Source organism: Pseudophryne corroboree, chromosome 11, assembly GCF_028390025.1.
Source record: "Pseudophryne corroboree isolate aPseCor3 chromosome 11, aPseCor3.hap2, whole genome shotgun sequence".
In the NCBI taxonomy this organism is placed as follows: domain Eukaryota; kingdom Metazoa; phylum Chordata; class Amphibia; order Anura; family Myobatrachidae; genus Pseudophryne; species Pseudophryne corroboree.
The window spans coordinates 211,284,936-211,293,913 of NC_086454.1; positions in this window are offsets into that span (position 1 = coordinate 211,284,936).

The following is an 8,978-nucleotide window of genomic DNA, read 5'->3' on the forward strand; positions in this document are numbered from 1 at the left end:
TTTGTTTACTGGAACATGTGAGTGTGATCCGCAGAGCATTAACCCTTTCCAGTAACTGTTGGTTGTTGGATAATTCCTGAGTGACCAGCGAACTTCCCTTTAGAAAATAAAAAATTACACAAATCACGTCAGAATGTACAAATAGTGTTTATGACCCGTTTCGTACACAAATGGTACTGGTCAGATTAACTAATGCACACAATTACGTGCGGTACAATCAGTCTGCACATAAGCAACTAATCTTATGTGCAGAGCGACCAGTGGAATCGAAAATTACGGCTGCGAATTCCTTCAGCATGAGCTTTAATGGCCTATATGGGTTCTGCACCAACCCCCTGGGTTGTGCTCTTTAATTTATAGCGGACTTCTTTGTCTGCTGTACCTGGACCTCCTGGTCAATTCTGGACCTCCTGGTCTGTGCTACAATAGACCTCCTGGTCTGCTATACTCTAATGCTCAGATTTTTATGTTTAACAAGGGATGCCTCCCTTGCCACCATGCACGTCACTTACATGTATGTACCCTGCGAGAACTCGACTTCTTGTGGTTCAACCTCAAAAAAAAATTGTTTAAACTTATATATGCAAAACACTCACTCACCACATGTACACTTTTGTTTCTATTTCTATTTCTGCGCAGAAATTTCTTTCCTTTAGACCAGATGTGTTGTAAATTTGGAGAAGGATCTGTTAGTTTTAAATTTCGGACACTAAAATAGACTTGCGCTATTTATCGCGTTGCCACCTTTTCGCCTGTTACAATAACACTAGCGTGTGATTTGAGTTACGTGGGCGTACCCGGACGCTCCGTTGCGTAATATACGCTGCGTGCGTCGGCCTTTGAGTTGCGTACGCGAGTCTCACCCTTTGTTAGAGACACGTGTACACAAAGCAAATATCCACCGTAACACAATTTTACACGTTTATCAATGTAGATGATCCTCGATCATCTACCGAACACCACACCAATCTCTCCTTCTATCTTTAGGTAGAGCTGCGTGCGTGCTTTGCAATTTATCCCTTAATGTATTACTTTTATATTTTAACTATGAAATAGCGACAAATCTCTCTTAGCACGTTTCTCAATTATAAAATGGCAAACAGGAGAGTGATATATGAAAATACACGAATAAAAAGAAATGCAGATATGCGTGTGTACGTACGCAAGACAGAAAATAAAGTTCACTAGCGTTTTGTTCTTAACTCCTGTTCCGGATTCCCTCAGCACCCTTTACTAAGCGAAGCAGACGCTTATCCAGACAGCACTACGAGGAATATGATCTCCCGCCCTTTGCTGATGGATAATGTCTGCTGAAATTACCTAGTATAGATATGTGAAGGACGGACGAGCCGCCAATTGATAAAGCTAAATATTTATCTTACTTAAAACCCTTTAAGAGGCCTAAGAACACTGTACGCTATTGACGTCTGGAGTACCGTAAGGGTACGCACGTTGCGTAACAATCGCTTAGCCGTAGTCGAGACGCTCACGCGTTACGTTCGCTCACGGCCAAGAGATCACAGGCAGGCCCGCTATTGGCTGCCGACTAACGTTATGGTTCGCTATAGCGTAGCGGACGCTCGGGACCACGAGGAGATCACCAGCGGCGCAGACGCTCACAATGTTAAACCTTTACATGTAAACCATGAACAATGTATTATACAGAAAAACCTTAGTGTAATGGTGGGGTGTAGATGCAACACAATGTAACCTTATTAACTTAAAGCTGTTCGAGCGTCTCCGACGCTCTGAGAATACTTAACACTATAAGAAATACACAAATACCGGGCTTAGGGTCTAACGCCTTATATGAATGTTATACTTGCAAAAGAATAATACAATACAAGTCATACACTACCAATATAACATAGACTAACTAACCAGATAAATACACAGGAAATACAATACAATACAAGTACGTTTTAAGGGAAAATGAGAGAAAGAGGAGAAGAGAGAGAGAGAGAGAGATATGGCCCACAATACCAACAAAGACAATATGATTGCGGAGAAAACTTACGCACAAAGGGAACGATCGCATGCGCCTCTGGATATCCAGCTCCCGATTATCAGCAATGAGAACCGTTGAAGAGTGAGAGCTGGATATGATCGGCTTGTCTATTTATGCCCCACACACAATACAATTCAATGGTCCCTACAATCTCATGTTCATTGGACACAGGAATTCGTCTTCGCATTATAACAAAAGGTCATAGGTTGATTCATACAGGTGGGCTGTGACTATTTCCAACTGCTCAGGTGGGTGGGAAACTAGGTTTCCCGCCGCATGGATAAGTAATTGCAAATAATAGTAAAAGTACATAAACTTCTTATGTCCATAACTATTCGCACGAGCGATTAATCTGCTTCAAACCAATACCGGAATATTGCTAATTAAATACTTTTCCGATGGATACTAAACACCACTGTATAACCCTTGTCTGACCCTTCGTATCAAACAAAGAGGGATCTCTCTGTCTATGAACATGCTACCTTAACTAAACTTTCAGATTCTATCAAAGGGACCATAATCTACAAAATACATTATATAGTTAAAATATGTTACGAACGAGTCGCCCGCCAGACGCACATAAACTTTACCGTAAATGCGCATACTGTGCGCCCGCGGGTGCACGCAACAGCGAGTATGCGCACGCACGGCAGGGCTCATGAACGTGCAACAGGCACTCGCATGAGGTGCAAATATGGCAGTGTGTAGCGTGATATTTTTCTGACTTTGACAGCAGCCAGTGAGATGCTGATAGCATCTCACTGGGCTCCTGGGGTACGTACGCGCAGTGCAGCCATTGCACGTGCGCACCTCACAAACTAATTCAGACTGCAATCGCTGCTGCTGCAGTCTGAATTACCCCGTGTTTCTTTGTCCCCCCCCATCAGTGCTTCTTAGTGTTCCCTCTATCCACACACTTCAATTCCCCCATCCACACCGCTCTGTCTCCTCCCTCCAATCAACAACACTCATACCTCATCTGAGCAGCTTTGTCTTCCGCTCAGACCTTCAGTTGCATAGACTGCATGTGTGTATTCCAATGAGCACACAAATCTGTGAATTAGCAGCTCCACCATTGTGTGAGTGACAGCAATCTCACTCTGTGAGAGTGCTGAATCTGCACTTACCCACAGGCTGTGATGGCATACCATATCTGTATTGCGCAAGGAACACGTCCATTAAGGCGTCAGCCTTAATGATCGGAATTTCATTGCTTTTTGGAGTTTGAGTGGAAGAGTTACAACAGGTTTCTGAAATTTCGATCATGTCTAAGAAGCCTTAATGGGACATGTGAAACCGTAAGGTTTTTTGTCTATGGAATTTCATCGCTTTTTTTTAATTTTTTTTTTTTATTCAGAAATGTAAAATTTCACTGTAAGAATAAACATTTGATTTTTTAAATGTTGAATGAAAATGTTCGTATAACATCACTGTTCTGTGCAAAATAATTTTATTTACCAAACCGAATTGTAACGATTTAATGAGCGACGTCGCTCATTTTCCCCCTCCTTTCGCTCGTTTTATCGTTAAGTGTATATGCCACCAGCGACGAACGATGCGCTGCCCCGCGGGTCGGCAACAATCGTTGCTGTTGGTAGGGCATGCATGAAGGATGTGGACTGTCGTCCACGACCTTCATGCAGGGCTGGCGGGGGCGTGACGTCACTGAGTGATATGAGCGGTCATATCGCTCAGTGTGTACAGTCGGCCGCTGGCCCGGGAGGGGGAAACATTAGACGATGTCGCTCACAGAGCGACATCGTTTAATGTGTATGGGCCTTTAGACTTTGGTCAAAATATTTTGCTGCCTTTGCAGCTGATGCAGGGAGGGGGGTAGGCGGCAGCAGCCTGTAACTGAGGCTGGAGGTAGGCGTGAAATGCATTGCTTATACGTGTGAGTGCGTGGTGTCAGGTGCTGCTCGTGTATATGTGTGTGTGTCAGGTGCTGCCTGTGTATGTGTGTCAGGTCCTGTGTGTGTATGTGTGTGTCAGGTGCTGCGTGTATATATGAGTGTGTCTGATGGTGCGTGTGTATGCGTCAGCTGCCGCACGTGTGTGTGTGTCAGGTGTTGCGGGTGTATATGTGTGTGAGTATTAGGTGCTCCGCGTGTGTACAAGTGTATGTCTGGTGCTGCGCATGAATACGTATGTCTGTGTCAGGTGCTGCGCGTGTACATGAGTGTGCGTCAGGTGCTGCGCGTGTACATGAGTGTGCATTAGGTGCTGTGCGTGTACATGAGTGTGTGTCAGGTGCTGCGTGTGTACATGAGTGTGCGTCAGGTGCTGCGTGTGTACATGAGTGTGCATTAGGTGCTGCGCATGTACATGAGTGTGCGTCAGGTGCTGCGCGTGTGCATGTGTGTGCGTCAGGTGCTGCACGTGTCTATGTGTGTGTGAGTAAGGTGCTGCGTGTGTATGTGTGTGTCAGGTGCTGCATGTGTATATTGGTGTGTCTGATGGTGTGCGTGTATATGTATGTGTCAGGTGCTGCGTGTATATGTATGTGTCAGGTGCTGTGTGTATATGTATGTGTCAGGTGCTGCGTGTATATGCATGTGTCAGGTGCTGCATGTTTATTTTATTGTGTCTGATGCTACGTGTGTGTGTCAGGTGCCGCATGTGTATATGTGTGTGTGTCAGGTGTTGCGCGTGTATGTGTGTGTCAGATGCTGCATGTTTATTTTATTGTGTCTGATGCTACGTGTGTGTGTGTCAGGTGCCGCACGTGTATGTGTGTGTGTGTCAGGTGTTGCGCGTGTATGTGTATGTCAGGTGCCGTTCACCTTCTTCCCATCCCAGCTCAGCTCTGCACCCAGAGAGAGGGAAAGACCAGGGGGCTGACCACTGCACTGCTCACTTTTTGGTCATGAGTTCGGCCTCCTGTTTCTTCCAGTGCTGTGTTCCTGCAGCCCAGCCCTCCCTGTTGTGCCAGAGAATCAGCCCTTCCTTCCCCTGCCAGAGAGAGAGAGCCCGAGGCAGAGACACTCTTCCCGTAGCTGGCCTACCCCCAGTACTTCAGCACTGGCCATGCGGCAGTCAACAAAGGAGACCAGCAGGGGGTCCTGGCAGCATCAGCTGTGGCCGCAGCTGGATCGAGGAGGCCTGCAGTGTCTGAGGTGGGCAGCACTTCCTCCGCCGCTCTCACCTTCCCCTGCCGGAGAGAAAGCCAGAGACATACCCTTCCTGCAGCTGGGCTACCCCTAGTACCTCAGCGCTGGCCAGGCAGAAGTCTATGGAGGGGACCGGCAGGGGTTTCGGGCCGCAGCAGCAGCGGCCGCAGCCAGATCAGGGAGGCCTGCAGGGTCAGAGCTGGGCAGCACTTCCACCAACACTGTCACCTCTGTGCTGGGCATGTACACCAGTCCGTACGGACGGAGGTGTCCACAACAGGCAGCAGTATAATGAGTCAGACAAACTCATTACACGCTGCCCACTGCTGCGCCGCTTGCCCTCGATGGAGGAAGCCTAGATGCGGTCCCCAGCTGCAGCGAGGGAGAAGGGTGATCACATCACCCTTCAACCCGGCACCTCACAATCAGCTGGGGATCTGCAGTAGCTTCATCTCTCTCTTCCTCTCCCTCTCTGACAGCACAGCAGCCCCTCTGGGTCCCATGTAGCTCTGCCCCCCTGCTCACAGTTCACTCGGCCTCTCCTGATTAAAAAGAAAATAAGAGCCTGACCTGCTGCTCAGATGCGAGGAGGGGACGGGCGGTAGGTCCTCTGTGAGTGCACTACACAGCAAAATTAACTGACTCCTCACAACAGTGTGGACTGCGGGCGACGTCAGACGCCAATTTGGGTGTGCTTGCCGCACTACCTGCCCATCAAGCCCAACGTGGTGCCATGGTGCCAGCCCCGCCCACTATACGGATTCCATTTTGTATTAGGAATCCTATAACAGCATTCCGACATCCCTCCCTATGACGCTGCCATCCATACACTGCCGCTCTCATACATCCGTACACCGCCACTCTCATACATCCGCACACTGCCGCTCTCACACAACTGTACACTGCTGCTCTCATACATCCATACACTGCCGCTCTCATACATCCGTACAACCCCGCTCTCATACATCCGTACAACCCCGCTCTCATACATCCGTACAACCCCGCTCTCATACATCCGCACACTGCCGCTCTCATACATCCGCACACTGCCGCTCTCATACATCCACACACCGCCGCCCTCATACAGCCGCACACCGCCGCTCTCATACAGCCGCACACTGCCGATCTCATACAGCCGCACACTGCCGCTCTCATACAGCCGCACACCGCCGCTCTCATGCAGCCGCACACCGCCGCTCTCATACAGCCGCACACCGCCGCTCTCATACAGCCGCCATCCACACACCACCGCACTCATACATCCACACACCACCGCACTCATACATCCACACACCGACTCAGTTATACAGCCGTACACTGCCGCTCTCATACAGCCGTACAACCCCGCTCTCATACATCCGCACACTGCTGCTCTCATACAGCCGCACACTGACGCAGTTATACAGCCGTACACTGCCGCTCTCATACATCCGCACACTGCCGCTCTCATACATCCGCACACTGCCGCACACCACCACACGCATACAGCCGCACACCATCGCACTCATACAGCCGCACACTGCCACTCTCATACATCCGCACACTGCCGCTCTCATACATCCGCACACTGCCGCTCTCATACATCCGCACACTATCGCTCTCATACATCCAACCACTTCAACTCACATCTATACATACATAGCCTCCATACATCTACACATCCAATCCCCGCGCAAGGGAACACTGAATTCACTATCACTTTTCCCCGGGGTGTGACCACAGCCAGCCACTACTCCGGCCACCTTCTTTTGACACCAAAATGCATATTACCTATCATCAGGGTGGTGCTGCTGCTGGGGGTGGGTTGCTGCCTCAGTCTCCTGGTTGGTGCTGCGATTGGAGGGGGTACTGCTTCCCTGTGCTGCCACTGTCTCCCGGATCATCATGCCGCTGGATGAATTGCAGCTTGACGCTACTGCTGCCGGGAGTAACAGCTTCCTGACTGTTGTTGCTGGTGGCTGCCTACTGCTCATTGCCGCCGAAACACTGACCGGCTCGGCAGTGATGCTGGCGAAGGAGTAGTGGCGGTGGGGTGGGGGGTGCCTGCTCCCTTCCCTCGAGCATACCGCAGTGCAAAAAAATAAATAATAAATAGAGAGCATACCAAGGTGAGAGTCTGTATGGATCACAGTGATTACACGGGGCACAGCATAAGGACACCTTGCTGTGAGGGGCTCTGCCCACACAGATTGCTGCACCCTCTCTGATGTCAGCCGCTGCCCTCTCATTCTCTGGGAGGCCAGTTCCAGTGTGAGGTAGGAGAGGAAGAGAACACACAGGAGAGCAGCCCTGATATATAAAAGAGGTGGAAGTTCTATAGGCAGCAGAGACGGAGACCAGCCAGCCAGTCTCCCAGTGCCCTGATCACTACACGCCGCCAGCACAGCATTACAGGAGGGTCCTATAGTGCTGCCCTGAGCTAACAGGTGTGTGTACCAAGTGTACCCCATACAGTGTGCTGCGCCTTGGTGTCTCTAAGAGGGGTAAGGTCACCTTGCCACTTTAGTATATGGCTTTTCCTTAGTACTGTACGTTACAGCCCTGCACTAGTAGTGGCAACTCTGCCCTATGTGAACCTGTGAGGTTATTTTCCTATTTACAGAATAACCGGGGAGAAGGCGGCCATATTGCGGCTCTCAAGTGAAGGCCCTCTAGTACACCCCCTGCTGGCGGCCACTGCGCAGGCGCAACAAATTGAAATGCCCTATCTCTATAATGGGGCATATTTCTCTTAATTAAAAAAAACCTGTAACTTTCTGAAAAACCACAACCCCAAAAGGCACTTCACTGGGACATGCTCTATCTAATAAAACAAACCCCAAGTCTTATTTTTATATATATATATATATATATATATATAGAAGCGTAATGGCGGCACTCAGAGACTTGTGTAGAGCTTACAAAATAAATAGCATTTTGTAAGCTCTACACAAGTCTCTGAGTGCCGCCATTACGCTTCTATATGCTGGGACGCTGAACCCCTGGAGGGCACCGGAGCAATTACTTATGCAGCAAGCAGAAGTTAGTGCCGGATGTTTGCACATGTATATATATATATATATATGCACACACACTCATGTATATACATGCATATACATGTATACACAAATACACGTATGTACATGTTTATGCATGTATAATACACTGATAGAGTACATTATATTTATGAATTAATTGCTTCCCGATTCTGCAGCAGCATCATCAGCACCACCAGTGTTACTCACAGTCACTTCACACTGACTGCTGCATAACACATCACTTAATTTCCGGGCTGCCCGCCACCTGGTGAAGAGACATGGGAGATGAAGGACCAGCAGTGCCACGTTGAGCGGAAGTATTGTGAATTAGTTACCCACACACTCCTTGTGACACCTGCTCCGCGTCTGCCCTCCCACCCGCCGCCTGCCGTCGGAACCCGCACTGACAAGTAAGTCTCAGCAGAATGTGTCTGCCAGCAGCTCCCAGTCCCTCCTAGAGGAACACTGCCAGTGGTGTGGTGGCCGCGGCACACTAGGACTGAGAGACCGCAGCAGGAGGAAAGCACAGGTGGGCGGGAGGAGAGCATGGGCGGACATCACCACGTCACATTGCAAGGTGATGCCAGTCCCCCCAGTGAGGCCGCCGACAAATGCACTCAGCATAGTATTAGCAGCAGGCAGAGGGGGGGCGGGTGCAGCGGTGGTGGGAGGTACGGAAATGAGCTGCAGGCTAGGCTCCACCGATCACACACTCAGCGATCACTGTGCTACAGCAAGCGTGGCGTGCAGCGGTGCTGGACATTAGGGAGTGCCTGTGCGCACCAGGCACCCCCTGTATGCACGCCTATGCCACACTACATCACTATGCTACAGCCCTCCCAT